Genomic DNA, 15,335 nt, shown 5'->3' on the forward strand with positions numbered 1-15,335 from the left:
GCATGGGTTGGAGGCAGGGACGGCCAACCTGCCACCTTGCACACCGAGATGCTGCCTCGCTTCTTGATGGCCAGCCAGCCCCTGGGTCAAGTCCCTTCCTGAGACCCAGTCTGCTCCTGTCCTTCAATCTCATGTGATATCTCTGAATCTTTCAAAGAAATTCTACTCTTTGCTGTAAACTAACTCCAGCTGATTTCCGTGCATGTGATAACAGAAACCTAATACGATAGTAGACTCATTTCCTCACAATTTGTATCATCACTGGGCTTATTTTTTCCTACATTGTCAGATTCAAAGAAGAGAAAGGCATCTCCAGCCCAGAGTTACTTACCTGCCTGAAGAGGAAAGCTCTGCACACCATGAGGACCAAAAACAGGCCCCCATCTTCCTAGGCGCCGCTAGAAAACATGCAATAACTGAACATGAAACAGAGTCGTGGTTGCCAGAAAGAGGTAAAATAATGTTAGATAAACTACACAATGACATTTAAATGCATTCAACTTTAATACTGCGGTTATCTGCAAAAACGAAAACAAAGCAAGTCAAGTTCCTTGGTAAAAAAACAAAAACAGGACTTTTTAAAGAAAAGTTAGGGTGGGGCCAAGGAAAGGACACCAACTGGGAGGCAGAAGAAACCTAAGGGGAAAACTATCCTGCACACATGCCCCTGAGACTGGGCAGGAAGGGACGGCCCCTATCCATCCATCCATACGCCTAGGGCAGGGAAGGAAAGCTAAAAAATCCTTAGTCTTGGGACTTCCCTGGTGGCGCAGTGGTTAAGAATCCGCCTGCCAGGGCTTCCCTGGTGGCGCAGTGGTTGAGAGTCCGCCTGCCGATGCAGGGGACACGGGTTCGTGCCCCGGTCCGGGAAGATCCCACATGCCGCGGAGCAGCTGAGCCCGTGAGCCATGGCCACTGAGCCTGCGCGTCCGGAGCCTGTGCTCCGCAACGGGAGAGGCCACAACAGTGAGAGGCCCGCGTACCGCAAAAAAAAAAAAAAAAAATTCCACCTGCCAATGCAGGGGACACGGGTTTGATCCCTGGTCTGGAAAGATCCCACATGCCACAGAGCAACTAAGCTGGTGCGCCACAACTACTAAGCCCGCGTGCCTAGAGCCTGTGCTCCACAACAAAGAGAAGCCACCTCAATGAGAAGCCTGCACATCACAATGAAGAATAGCCCCCGCTCACTATCAACTAGAGAAAGCCCGTACACAGCAATGAAGACTATCAACTAGAGAAAGCTTGTGCGCAGCAATGAAGACCCAACACAGCCAAAAATAAAATTTTTTTTAATCCTTAGTCTTTTTTTTTAATTGAAGTATAGTTGATTTACAGTGTTGTGTTAGTTTCAGGTGTACAGCAAAGTGACTCAGTTATACTATGTAACTTTTTTCAGATTCTTTTCCATTATTGGTTATTACAAGATATTGAATATAGTTCCCTGTGCTATACAGTAGGTCCTTGTTGTTTATCTATTTTATATATAGTAGTACCTGTTAATCCCAAAGTCCTAATTTATCCCTCCCCCACCCCCTTTATACTTTGGTAACTGTAAGTTCGTTTTCTCTGTCTGTGAGTCTGTTTCTATCTTGTAAATAAGTTCATTTGTATCATTATTTTAGGTTCCACATATAAGTGATAACCTGTGATATTTGTCTTTCTCTGTCTGACTTACTTCACATAGGATGATCACCTCATAGTCTTAATTAGAGAGGGAAGAGGACAGAGAGTCATGCTCTCAGATGAAGGTAGCACTCCCTCCCTCGGTTCAGACCAGAGGGCTCACGTCCATGAACAAACCAGGCTCGTTCAGACCTCCACATCTGTGCTTAGCTCTCTCCCTGCCCAGGAGGCCTTCCCTTCCCCTGTCTACTTAACCCAACCCTGGTCATCCTCGAATGCCCTGAAGTAGAGGCCCCTCCTCCCCGTCACCTGCCGTGTCACCGCCAGCCCTTCCAGATGTCCCCCTTGACCAAACTCCCAGGGCACAGAGCCATGGCTGGCACAGCCCTCAGAGAAAACATCCGACTTAGTCACACCTTCCATTAAAGTTCTTAATTACAAGCATTTCTTTGAGTGTGTTAGTACTGTTGAGATTGTAAGTCTCCCAAAACAGGGCAAGGACAAAACCACAGAGAAGTCTCATCCTGCTGTGAGTGGTAGAGTCCCATCAGTGTGGAGAAAGCCGGGTGAAGAGGCAACTCAGCAGCACTGACATATGCACGACCTAATACTCCAGGCCACGTTCACACAGAGGGGTCTTACACAGATCCCGTATTTTCCATCAAAGTGCCTTTGTAATCATCATCCATTGGAAACAGAATGGGGAAAGAAAGACAGGGAAGCAAAAATATGAGTTACCGTTATCTAATTTATCAGAAATGGTCCAGAGGAGTACCAGGGGCAGGCACTGTGATTTCCCCCAGTCAGTGTACCAATTTCACAGCAGGACCCATCTGTGTGATCTCTGCGTCAGAGCCCAAAAGAGTCAGGCCAGCCTGAACACCAAGGCTGCCCAGACACTTGGCAAAGAAGGGTTCCTGTAATCAGCACTGATGTTACCATTGGCTGGTGGTGATTCCTACCCCCTCTCCCTCCCCTGCTTGAACGTCACACCTGCAGGGTTCTCAGCTATTTATAGGCCTTAAAACAGTTACCACGCATCAAGACTGGTGGCCCTGCACCCTCCTTATTGAAAGAACCAGCTTCTCTGAAGGCAAGTGGTATGGATTTACAGAGCCTGGGGATCCTGAATATTTGAAATCCACACAGAAATCAGTGTCGTTCCTCCACACCACTGAATTAGCCCTTAGGTATACTTCTATTAATGATGCCACCATCCTCCCCACTCCCCTAAACTCAGATTCTTCTCTTTCTTTTGCCCCACAGCAAATCAGATGCCAAGAGCTTTGCACTTTATCTCCCCAAAATCTGTTGCATTACCCTCCTCCTCTTTCTCAAGATGGTAGAGTGGGAAGAGGAGGCTTTGGAATTAGACGGAGCTGCCATTGAGTAGCTGTGCCTTTTTTTTTTTTTTTAAGCTTCAGCGTTCCCACTAATAAAATGAGGATAATGGTAACAATGCCTACTATACAGCTGTGATATGAGGAGGGGGATGACACTTGTGACAATGCCTGGTACACCATTTGCCAAAGAACAAGTTCTTCCCACACCTTAGCTTCCTTCATCTCTTCCATCACTATCACCAAGGCCTGAGGTCAGCCCCTCAGTACTTCCTTTCTACTAACATATCTGTGGTTGGCAGAATCTTAAAATCCCCTGCTCCCACATTATTTCCCACATTAACCCTCAGGATGGTGATTATGTTAGCACATGACAAGGGGCATTCTGCAGATGTAATTACGGTTACTAATCAGTTGACTTTGAACTAATCCAAAGGAAACTATCCAAGTGGGCCTGACCCAATCACATGAGTCCTTTAAAAGCACAGGGTTTTCTCCAGCTGGTAGCAGAAGAGGAAGTCACAGATTCCTAACACCAGGGGGATTTGAGGCACTGCTGCTAGACTGAAGACGGGAGGGAGAGGGTCACATGGAAAAGGTAAGAGGGTGGCCTCTAGGAGCTGAGAGTGACCCCCAGCTGACAGCCAGCAAGTCCTGCCTGGACTTGTAGGCACTGTTTTAAGTTGCGACGTTTGTGGTTTTTTTGTTAGGCAGAAACAGAAAACTTATACAATCACCTAATTGGAGCCAGAAAAGGAGAGAAGACATTTTGAGGGGAGAAATGAATCTCAGTGATCGACTTTGTCGTCTTTGAGGACCCCCCACTCTGCCCTCCCATGTCAGAGACTGTCCACCACACCCTGGCCCCGGGCACACACTGCCTGCCAGTGGGGAGCCTCTGCTCCTCTCAGGCTATCTCATCTTCTCAACTGTAGGCTGAGTGCTTCCAACACAGAAGCCACAACCAGACCTTTTTCATATTCCCCGAAGCACCCAGTACAGGGCCAAGCATACAATAAATACTCACAAATATGTTTGGATTAAGCCGATTTCTTTCAGCTCCAGTGACCAGCAGGGCCGACGAAGGGATCCAAAACCTAGCCAGCCACAGGTACCCAGAGAGTCCCTCCCAGGAGACTCTGGTCTCACAGCCTCCTGGGATTAACAAAGCGCCAAGATGGGGATACCCGTTTCTGCACCTTGACCTTTCAGTATCACTGGCCAGTCACATTTTCAGGCATGAGTCAGGCTACCATTTCTCTGAATCATAGTCTGGTGAGTGTGTGTTTGTGTGTGTGTGTGTGTATGTGTGTGTGTGTGTGTGTGTGTGTGCGCGCGTGCGTGCGTGCGTGTGTGTGTGTGTGTGTTAATGTTTACCTACACCTGGAATTTGCAAACACAAAGGAAGTGAGAATAAAGAGGGTGAGAGATCTCACAAAATGCACCGCCTGTATCTTGTTCAACAACAGGTTTATTCTAGATGCCCACCATGTCTGGGCAAAACGGTGCACCTCAGATCGGGACTTGAACCCACGGTCTTTTAATCAGAATCACTCATCTGGTATCTGGACTTACTGAGGCTCAGGTTCTTTGTGTCTCAGCGCAGAGGGAATTCAGCAAGAGGCAAAGTGATAAGCAAGAAGTAGATCTATTAATATAGGACGCTTGTAAGAGATGCAAGTGGGGAGGTGAGGGAGCTCTGCCCTGAGGATTCAGTGGGCTACAATTTTATAGTCAAGGGAAAGAGGGTGGAGAAAAGACCACCTTCCTTTGGGTAGACATGAGGCTTACATCACTAGTTCCTCCTCTGTATCAGGCAGGAGGGTGTCTGACCCTATAAGGTCAAACTAGGATTATTATTATTATAGCACTTATTCAAATCAGTAGAAGGATGGTGACATTTTTCTTCCACTTAATGGCCTAGGACAATCTCGTGCTTTTATTTATGGCTTTATAGTTAAGCAAGCCTGCCTGTTCCACGATGTTCCAATAGCTTTCTTGAGTGATCATTAACTTACAGTGGTCTTCCAAGGTTTCCTAGGTTCCCCTCTCTATCTATAGTCCCCTACTGGGACTTCTACAACTACCTGTAAACTCTCCTATTCTATCCTTATCACTGGTACCAAGCTAAGAAAGACCCTGGAGACAGAGAACCAAATCAGAGTGGCCCCAACCCTTGAACTTGAATCCAAGTCTCCCCTGAACACAGTGGTCACGGCAGAGTCTTTGACAGTTTGGAAACCAGGAGACTGAATTTCTTCACGTCATTAAAACGAGTGACAGCAGACTCGACTCAGGTCTTCTCCAGGCAGGCAGTGGGTGGGGTCCCTGCTGCATTCTACCCGCCCCTGTGACTCTGGGCCCGCCTTCTCTGCCCCACCCTGGACTCCAATCACAGGCCAGTATGATGTCACTGTCTAAACTTACAACCATCTTGGCAAATTTTATCTAGGGCCCTCAAGCACAGATTAAAAAGTAAATCCATAGCATTTGAACAGACCTTTACAGTTTACAAGGCACTGTCATGTTCATTGTCTCATTTGACCCTCCCAGGAGCCCTAGAAAGTGGGTGGGGTAAAGATTATTATCTCCACTTTATAGATGAGGAAACTGAGGCTCAGAGAGTTGAAGTGATTTACCCAAGGTCACCTGGTTTAGAAGACAAAAAAACATGTTCTTCCCTCTCTACCACCTTGGATCTAGTCTTTGGGCCTAAATGGGAACTCAAAGGGAGACTGCCTAAGCTCTTCCCAGCTGGCCTTAGTGGCTGCTGATTTGAGAATTTTGTTACCGAAAGAATGAAAGAGAAATTAGGGTCAGGAGTAAGAGGAGAATACAAGGATGCCTGATATTCCAGTAACACTTTATATTTTTCAAAGAACTCACATATTTCTTACCTCACTTGGATCAAAGAAAAATCCCATAAAGGTTAATAAAGCAAGTATATTGTCACCAGAGATTGGCTCAGAACTAATCCCTAACACTTCTGATTCCAAGACTCTTTCCATAACCTAAGGGAGGGCATTCTTGACACTCATACCCTGCTTTTGTCCCTTTGGTCCTGAGGGTCAAGACTGAGAGACAATTGGACACCCTTCTCTTGTATATCCACCCAAGTCCAACCTATAATGACCTTTCTTTCTTTCTCTTTTTTTTTTTTTTTTTTGGTCATGCCCACGCATTTTGCGGGATCTTAGTTCCCTGACCAGGGATCAAACCCAGGCCCCCTGCAGTGGAAGCATGGAGTCCTAACCACTGGGAATTCCCTATAATGACCTTTCATCTCGCTGTTCCTCTGCCAGAAGTTGTCCTCGGAAAGCAGGCACCTCCCCATACTGGTTTTAGGATTACTTTTACACAACTGATTTTATATAACTGATACACCAGGAAGAACGTTACCTATCAAACTGCTGTCCATTCACTGAACAGATGTTTTTGAGCAGGGCACCACTCTGGGCTAGTCCCTGGCAGTTAAGAGAAATGAACCAGACACGTTCCCTGCTAATGAGAAGCTCACAACCTAGTGGAAGTGAAGAAAACACAAATATGTGACCAGATACGTGACATTCACGAACATATAAAAAGACGGAGTAAATGTCACAACAGAATTATCAGCAAAGGGCTGTGGAGGATCAGCGACTGTTAAGAAGGAAAGTGTCTTGGGACTTCCCTGGTGGCACAGTGGATAAGACTCCATGCTCCCAATGCAGGGGGCCTGGGTTCAATCCCTGGGCAGAGAACTACATCCTACATGCACGCCACAACGAAGAGTTCGCATGCCGCCACTAAGGAGCCCAGGTGCTGCAACTAAGGAGCCCGCCTGCCGCAACTAAAACCCGGTGCAACCAAATAAATAAATTTTTTTTTTAAAAAAAGGAAAGTGTCTTCCTGAAAAAGAAAAAAAAAAAAAACAGCATTTGGGCTGGGCCTTGAAGGGTCAATGGAGAATGTGGAGAAGCAGACAGGTGCAGACTACAGAAACATTGTAAACATTTGGGTAACAGGGACGAAGCCCGTGTAAGAGCACCTTGAAGTCTGCTCAGCCCCCAATCTTACCCTGAGGCTGGTTGCGATCCAGCTTAGGCCTTCAGCTAGATCTAGGCTGGATCTTGCCCCCAATTTGAGAGAACCCAAGAGACCCAGACCATCCGCTTCTTACTTTCTCAGGTTCTATGGTATCTGTGGCACGTCCCACCCAATCTTAACCGCCCTCTTAACCACTCACCTTTTCTGTCTGTTTTGTCTGTTTTGCTTTCCCAACTAGACTAAAACACCAGATTCCTTGGGAACACAGTCAGGGGGCGTCTGTATCCTATCCCAGCCAGCGTGAGGCTGGGCACACCGTAAGTACCAGAAACCTCTTTGTTGACTGGTTGCTGTAGGCCCAAGAATCATGAGATGACAGTTTCACAGATAAGGCGAACAAGAAAGGGTAGCAATGTGTAACCCTCACCTGGGATAACAGTGAAGCGATTAGGAGAAGACATGTACCTCTGGTTTTAGGGTTACCTTTTATAGAACTGAGCTGAATTTAAATCAAGGGGTTCAGACTTGCTGGGTCATTCTGTGGGACTGCCCTGCATTTCCTGTATTTCACTTCTGCTCTCTGACCAAGTCCCAAGGTTCCTTTAATCTGTTTTTCTAGTTCCTGCTTGTCAACATCTTCTTCAACATTGTGTCTCATCCTTCCTCTTGGAAAGAATAATGGGAAGGACAGCAGAGTTGTCACTGCCAGTCTGGAGACCCATGGTCCAAAGCCAGAGGAGAGAGCACAGTCAGGGCCGGATGGAGGTGGGAGTGGAAAGGACCCCAAGACAGAGTACAGCTTTCTACTGGGTGGACAAAACTGACAAACAGGCACACTGGATAGGGTCAAAATCCAAACAGGTCCCCATGGGGGAATGGGGCAGCTCATGCTCCAACTCCCTAGGAGATGGTCAATCAAGGTAACCAAGTAGGAACAGGGTGGGAGGGGCAGGTGCAAAAAGGACCAAAGGCCCAGGTGGTGAGTTTAGGGATTATCTAGTCCAACCTTCTTCTCTAATCCCACAGTTGAGGTCCTCAAACATTCCCTCCTGTGCCAGTCTAACCCATTTCCACCCAGTGTCTCTCTTCATCTTTGATGCTTCCAATCCATCCTCCACATTGCTGCCAGAGTGGTCTTTCTGCAACACAGTCGGTTCAAGTTGTCCCTCTACCTTCAGGATAAGGTCCAAAGTCCGTACAGCCTAAGAAGGCCCTTCTCTGCTAAACACAGATAGACCTTCACGTATAATCTCCTGTCTTTACCCTACTCCTCTCCACCTTCCACTGACCTCATTCCACAGACAAAATACTGCACGACATTCCCCAAAGATGCAGTAGACTTACTCCCATCTGCCAGGAGAATTCCAATTTCAAGTGTCACCTCTTCAGTTAAATCTCCCCTCACGTCCCCTAGGAAGGATAAGTGAGTTTCTCTTCTATGCTCCAAAAACACCTCTGTACAGCATTTATTACCGTGATTTGTACTGATTTACAGAGACAGAGACCATCCGGATAGGGATGGGTTTTGACTTCTCACAGCCCTCCTTGCCCTTAGTTAGCATGATAGGAGCAGGTGGTCAAAAAAATGTTGACTTATAAAGAATGAACCCCTTTCCTTTATAAACACACAGTGAGCTCCTGGCAGAGCCCAATTAAAATCTAGGTTGTTGATGCCTAGATCAGGCCTCTCCTTCCTAGGTTGCCTCTTCTACCTGTTTTCCATGCCTATCCCATTGGATGCTCCTCACTGACCTGGACTTTGAAGCACTGGGACAGTGACAGACATTGGCAGAAGCAGGGACCCAAGCTGTCATCTTAAGGAGAGCCTTCTGTGCTCCTCCTAGGGAACTGTTTTGATGCCGAGGGGCTTTGAACCAAGCTGTAGGTGGTGACAGAGCAGGTTAGTCATCCCAGCCCATGGCCGTTCTCTGCTCAAGGGCCCCAGCACCTGTCACCTGTCTGTCTTGGGTGATACGGGAAATGGTGCTCTGAGTCAACTCTGGTCCCAGGGAGGGAGGGCTGTCACTGTGGCCAAGGTCTCCCCCACCCCTGGTGGTGAAAGCAGGAGTGATGGCCTCTACCTATCGGAGCAAACATAAAGGGACTCAGGGAGCACAGGGAATGGCCTCCGAAAAGCTGCAACCCGTGATAAAGGTCAAGGGACTCAGCTCACCACTCTTTGGGCCCCATCTGGAGAGACAGATGTGTAGGGCTTTCCACCTAAGCAGCTTGTCCTCCACTGCCTGTCCTCATTGGTGTGTCTTCATTTCCCCAAATTCAAGGCTCCCCGAGGAAAACACAAGGCATCCTCCACCACCCATCCCCCAGACTCATTTATTTTATAGCTGAATCTTGTTTCAAGCAAACTTAGCATGTAAAGTAGCGGGATAAACCTTCACTTAACTCTTTTCACCACAAAAAGCTCCTCAGATGCATTCATTCACTGGTGGCTTACTGCATATAAGGATAATCTCTGCCCCCAGCAAAGAAAATAAGTTGCATATCCAAGTTAGGGCACATACAGGAAACAATGCGATAAATCCTCTAGGGGAGGCTCACCAAGGTGAGTTTGGGAATCTGGAGGTGAATGAGTTTGAAGGAAGTGGCATATGAGCTGGGCTTTAGAGAACAGGTTGGATGTGCCATTCAGAAATAGGTAGAACAGCCCTCCAGACGGAGGAGGCATCATCAGCAAAGGACTGGAGGCGGATCCACGGACTATGGATGGAATCAAATGTGAGGCAGATCCACGCAGAAACCCACAAGCGTGGGCTGAAACAGTGCATTCAACATGCCCAAGCCCCAGGGTCGCAGGCTATGGCACCCAGAGAAGGCTCTGGACAGCCAAAGTGCAAGAGGAACGCAAATACTGCAGCAGCAGGGTTTATCCTGGGTGAGGAGTGGGCCAGGATGAGCCTGGGAATTAGACCACAGTTCAAATGCCAGCTCTACCCTTAAGAGCTGTGTGTTCTTGGACACGTTACCTAACCAAAGTCTTGCTTTTGTGCAAGGTCCCTCCCTAATACTTCCTACCGAGTAGATCACGGTGAAATGAAATGAGATCATGGCTAGGAAGCACCTGGCAGCGTCGGGCACACAGCAGGTGCTCAATATAGGTCAGGTTCCTTCTCCACGCTTGAGGTGTTGGGAAGATGAACAGCAAATGAAAGACTCTGGGGGACCCTTGAGGAAGGAAGAGGCCAATAAAAGAGGATTCTGAAGGAAGGGGGTGCTGAAGGAAGAGGAAGCAGGGAGGAAAGAGCCCAGTGCCTCTGAGCTGAGGTTTCTGCTCCATAGCAGGCCATTTTAGGGGTGCTGGTAAAATGCTCCCGGCCACACTGGTCTTTGGTTCATCCCTGAAGAACCCTGTGTTCCAGGAACAGCACAGCGATGCAGTGAGCAGAACGGAGCTTGTGGGTGGAGCGCAGGATTTGAGCAGGGAAGAGAGGCAGCACCTGGGCCCCTGCCCAGATGGTGGGGGGACCAGAAATCAGGAGGTGGGGAAGGCTGGCTGCAGAAAGAGAAATGTTTTTAACTCCAAAGATATCCTCTACTAGCAAAGGCAAAATGTCCAAGGTTTTGGGGTGGGTTTTTTTTCAGATCTATATACCTACTCTTTTAACTTGAATAACCTGGCTTATCACAAAGCGGCAGGAGAGACACCAACAGGCTCGGGACTCACCTCTGCAGACAGCCTCCAGTCCCTCCAGCTGCACCCCAGCCCCAGAGAGAAGAGGCACAGCTAAGGATCTTCAGGGTGATTCTCCATCAAATCCAGCCTCTATGTGCTCCTCTTTCATCTATTCATCCCACCAACATCCATAGAGGGACTACTATACACAAGATAAGATCCTGGAGAGGCAGATGTCAGCTTAGTTGTCCACATCTCCATCCCTCGAGTTGTTTCTCTAGTCAGTTTCTTTATCTGTCAAATGGAGAAAATGGATTTATGGCAAGATGCAATGAGATAATGAACATACCTGGCATAGAGTAAGCGCTCAAGAAATGTAAACTATTGTTATACTGGTAGAAGCAAGATTGCATGTTATGCTGGTTATCTTTCATTTGTTTCCCCCCGCCTCAGCCCTGTACATTCTACATCTTTTTCCACCCTGTGCAGTGGCCTAGAATTGCTCTGTATGGACTAATCAAGACTCCCTTGCCCCTGACTTCCCATTGGGTTTGGTGCATGGGGAGCGAGATTAGAGGGAGGGAGAAATTGAAGACAAGGCTTTTATTCCCCCAACTCCCTTCCTGAGCCCCTTGACCCAAAGTCCCAGCTCTAGGAAAATGACCTTCCACACAGCCTCCATGCCTCCAGGCATACAGGTGGTAAGACCCCACTGTGACTAGCCCCAGAATATTTCACTCTCCATAGTTGTTTCCCTACACTCTGCCTCAAATTATGCAATTGAAATATGCCGTCTGTTTCCTACTGGCCCCTGACATACAGGGTGAAGGAGTGTGGGAAAAGGCCTGGGGATCAGGAGACCTGGATTTGAGTCCCATCTCTCCTCCTCACTGGCTCTGTGACCCTAAGTCAGTTTCTCCTTCCCTAGTCCTCAGCTTCCTTATTTGTAAAAAGAATAGCTCTTTTGTCCTACAGTTCCCCACCACCACTGGGCATTCTGTGAAGTTAAACCCAGGAAAGGGATGCATATAAGGAAGTAGAGCTGCCTTGGGCAGAGGGCAGGTGAGGCAGCTAAGCCACACACCAAGGCATTCTTCCCCAGGAATCACCTAACCCCTTTCCAAGGACTTTCCTTTTCCTCTCAGGCCACCAGGGTACCAGATACCCAGATGATCTCCGCTCCAAAGCAACAGCAAAGAAAACTCAGGGAATTAAAAGAAATTCCCTTTACTTTCAGTAAGCCAACCCTGGTTTAGCCACAGAGGTCCCTTCCCAATTTCTAGTGTGCACAGGGGTCCAAGCATAGAAGCCAGTAAACACCTGATGCCTACAGGGCTGCAAAAGAAGGGGCATCTGGGGCAGAGGGACCTAAACCAGCATCCTGTCTGAAGACCCTGGATAGAGATCCCTGTCGCTGGGCATGCATCAAGTAAAGGCTAATGACCACTTGATGAGGTATTACAGAATCTCTGAAGTCCTTTTTAGCTCCTGAAATTAGTGACTCAGGAAAACCCAGGAGCCACAAGAAAGACATTCTAATAATATCACCCTCCATGGCCCCCTAATCTGAAGTTTCATTTGCCCTAAGTGCTTTCCCACCTGCGGTCACCCAGAAATAGAAGAAAGTGAGCAAGGTAAGGCTGGGTTTCTGTCCCAAAGGACAGGAAGAGAGGGCAATGTGGATTCTAGCTTTACAAGCTTCTCTGAATTTCTGGCGGGGGGAGGGAAGTGGAATAACCTCCTAAAATTATCAGTTCCTGTTTTACCTGAGGTTTGACCGCAGGTGAAAACCACAACATAGTAACTGCCAGCACCAATTTGCCTTTGACGTTCTTCACGTCCCCCAAATGCCTCCAGAAATCTGTGGCTTCACCCCATAACTCTGAGCAAGTTCAAGGCCTTTCCCGACCCCAAATGAAAACTTCTGAGCCCCTCCGGGCTTCCAGCGGTCGGACCGCGCAGAGACGGCTGGGTGGACGAGCCTACCCCGCAGCCAGGCCCAAGGTCGGCCTCCGCTCAAAAGACAGTAAAGGCCGACAGAGCGAAGCTCCTGCGCCCCGCGGGGAGGAGACCCCGCTGCCCACCCCGGTCCGCCACCGGCGCTGAGTCACCGCCCGCCCCGGCTCAGCCGAGCCCGCGTCCCCAGGAAGCGCCGCCGAGCGCCTGCGCATGCGTGATCCCGGGAGCGTTGTCGGGAGCTCGCAGCCCTGGAGGAGGCGGGGCCCGACCGCGGGCACGAGCGGAGGCGCGTGCGCAGGGCGCGCTCCCGTGACCGAGGCTCAGCCGGAGCGAGGTTCAGCCGGAGCTGGGCTTCGTGGCCGGGGGTAGTACTTCCGTAGGGTCGCGGTGAGGAGCCTTTCGGGGATAACAATTTGCGAGTCAAGAGCCGGGCTTGAGGGGCGAGGCCAAGTTCCGGCTCCGGGAAACGGATTCCCCCACCCTCACGACCCTGGTCCAGAAATGCCCTGCTCTGGGCCTCGGTTTCCCCTGGAAGGCGGGGGTGAGGGTCGTGCACCGACGAAGGTTGAGGCCCTGCGGCCGCGGCGTTCACCTCGGACTGGACAGGGCCGCGGTGAGGATTCGGACCACAGCGCCCGAGGCCCCCAAACGCGTTGGTCGCTGGTCGGGGAGACCCGTCCCCGCGCAGGAAGCCGCCCCCGACCCCCTCAGGAGCCCGTCTCGCTGGATGATCTGAGACCAGAGGCCGCGGGCCAGGAGCACCCATGTCCTCGTCTGGCCCGGGTCACACAGACCTGCGTGTCCTCTTGTCTGCTGGCCCTGGTCACCTGGGCTGGAGTGACCGAAACGTCACGAGGTCCAGAGAAGGAACACAGATTTGCTTCTGCCCCGGGGCTGGTAGGGGCCCAGGGCCCAACAGGGGCTCCTAAGTAGGGCCAGAATGTTGGGGTGGGCTCCTTCCCGCCGCCTCCTTACCAGGCTCCAGCTCCTAGTTCCCAGATCCTAGGAGTGGGTCAGCGTCGAGGGAGGACAGAAACCTGGTACCCCCCACCCATCAGGCCATGGATCACTGTCAGAGGAGCATTGCCCGTGGGACACTATCTGAGTAGCTGAAACAGGCTCCTTGGTGCTAAGCTCTCACCTCTCCAGTCAGCCCCAGTGCTGCTGCCTGCAGAGACTTCCCTGCTTCTTTTGGCCTTCTCTGTTCAGAAATGGAGTGGCCTCGAACCCAGATTCCTTGGGCTTCCATTTAAGTGCTAGTTTTCCCTAATTCACCTCATTTCACCTTGATTCCTCACTGGCCACACAGATGTCTTCCTTTTTGTGGGTTTGGGCCCTTGATGTTCCCCCAGAATTCACCCCCCTGGCCTCTGACCTTCCAAACCCACCCATCCCTCAAAGTGTAGCTAGGGGCTTCCCTGGTGGCGCAGTGGTTGAGAGTCCGCCTGCCGATGCAGGGGACACGGGTTCGTGCCCCAGTCCGGGAAGATCCCACATGCCACGGAGCGGCTGGGCCCGTGAGCCATGGCCACTGAGCCTGCCCGTCCGGAGCCTGTGTTCCGCAATGGGAGAGGCCACAACAGTGAAAGGCCAGCGTACCAGAAAAAAAAAAAAAAAAGTGTAACTAGCGTTCTACTCCCTTCCCAAGCTCCGTAACCCACTGGCTGTCTCAGTATTCTCAGGAGATGAATTCTCAACAAAGGAAATCTATTAAATGCTTAAGTAAATTACACAGTCTATATGTATTGGTCAGACTTTTCAAATAATTACATTTGCAAATGAGAAAAAAATCCTCTGCCAGACCATGTATCCCCATGTATGATTTAGAAATTGTGGTCGCTTCATCCCAGAGGTCTTCCCTGGTCACTTGGGTTCCATGACTGTATCCCTAACTGGATTGTTAGCTCCCCAGGGCAGAGACTATGCCTGAATAAATATGTAAGAATTCCTAGGCTTTTGAAGTTGCGGTGGAAAAAAATCCAGAAGTCTGGAGAAAATGGAAGTAGAACAAATAAAATTTTTTGCACTCTTCACAAAGACAAAATCACTCTTTTTAGCGTGTCAGAAAAATGTACTACCATAACTTGGCCTATGCTCCAGATTAGCACAAGTCAGTGTGATAGAATATAGTAGAAAGAATAATGGGATGGACAGAAAATTGGCCTTTTAGTTTGGTTTATCATGTTTTAACAGGTGAACTTGGACTTAACTTCTCTGGATATGCAGTTTCCCCATGCTGGATTTGGATTTAAGGATAAAAAATATACCTGCCCCATCTACTTTACAAGATGATCATGGTAGAGATCAAATTGAAATGGAATTAAGGGTTTGGTTTTTTTCTTTTAATATTTTTTTGTTGTTGCTCAGGAAATAATCCTCAATAATCTTTTTAATGAAAATTACTTTTAAATGATAATTTTTTGTTGTCGTTGTTATTAACAAGCTTCAAGGTACTGACCGAACATTAAAAAAATCAGACAATGCTCGGTTTTTGCCAGTTTGTAAAGAGGAGGGAAAGGGATCAGAAAGAACAGTGTCACCAAATGTGACCCTGGGCAAGTAACCTAACATGACCTGTAGGGTAAGTCAGACTTCAGATAGAATTCTGGCCCTCCCAAATACACAGGCCATCATCCCAACCGCTCTGACCATCAGTCTCCTCATTAGTAAAGTATGATTAATAATAGTAATAACATTTACTGAATGCTTTCTGTGGGCTCTGTACTATTTCAAGCATGTTGCATTATTAAGTC

The 15,335-nt window shown here is 48.8% G+C and overlaps 1 protein-coding gene across 1 annotated transcript in view; it reads right to left on the reverse strand.

Moving 5' to 3' along the window:
* Positions 1-12,832, reverse strand: part of ADCY9 (adenylate cyclase 9) — a 191,649-nt gene extending 178,817 nt beyond the window's left edge. Inside the window, exons 1-2 of the mRNA XM_079943673.1 lie at positions 12,390-12,832; positions 10,675-10,917 (exon numbers count right to left, since the gene is read on the reverse strand). The gene's annotated coding sequence lies outside the window, so the exon portion shown is untranslated. The remainder of the gene's footprint in view (positions 1-10,674; positions 10,918-12,389) is intronic.
* Between the last annotated feature and the right edge of the window lie 2,503 nt (positions 12,833-15,335).

The sequence above is a fragment of the Stenella coeruleoalba genome, assembly GCF_951394435.1.
Source record: "Stenella coeruleoalba genome assembly, chromosome: 15".
NCBI lineage: Eukaryota > Metazoa > Chordata > Mammalia > Artiodactyla > Delphinidae > Stenella > Stenella coeruleoalba.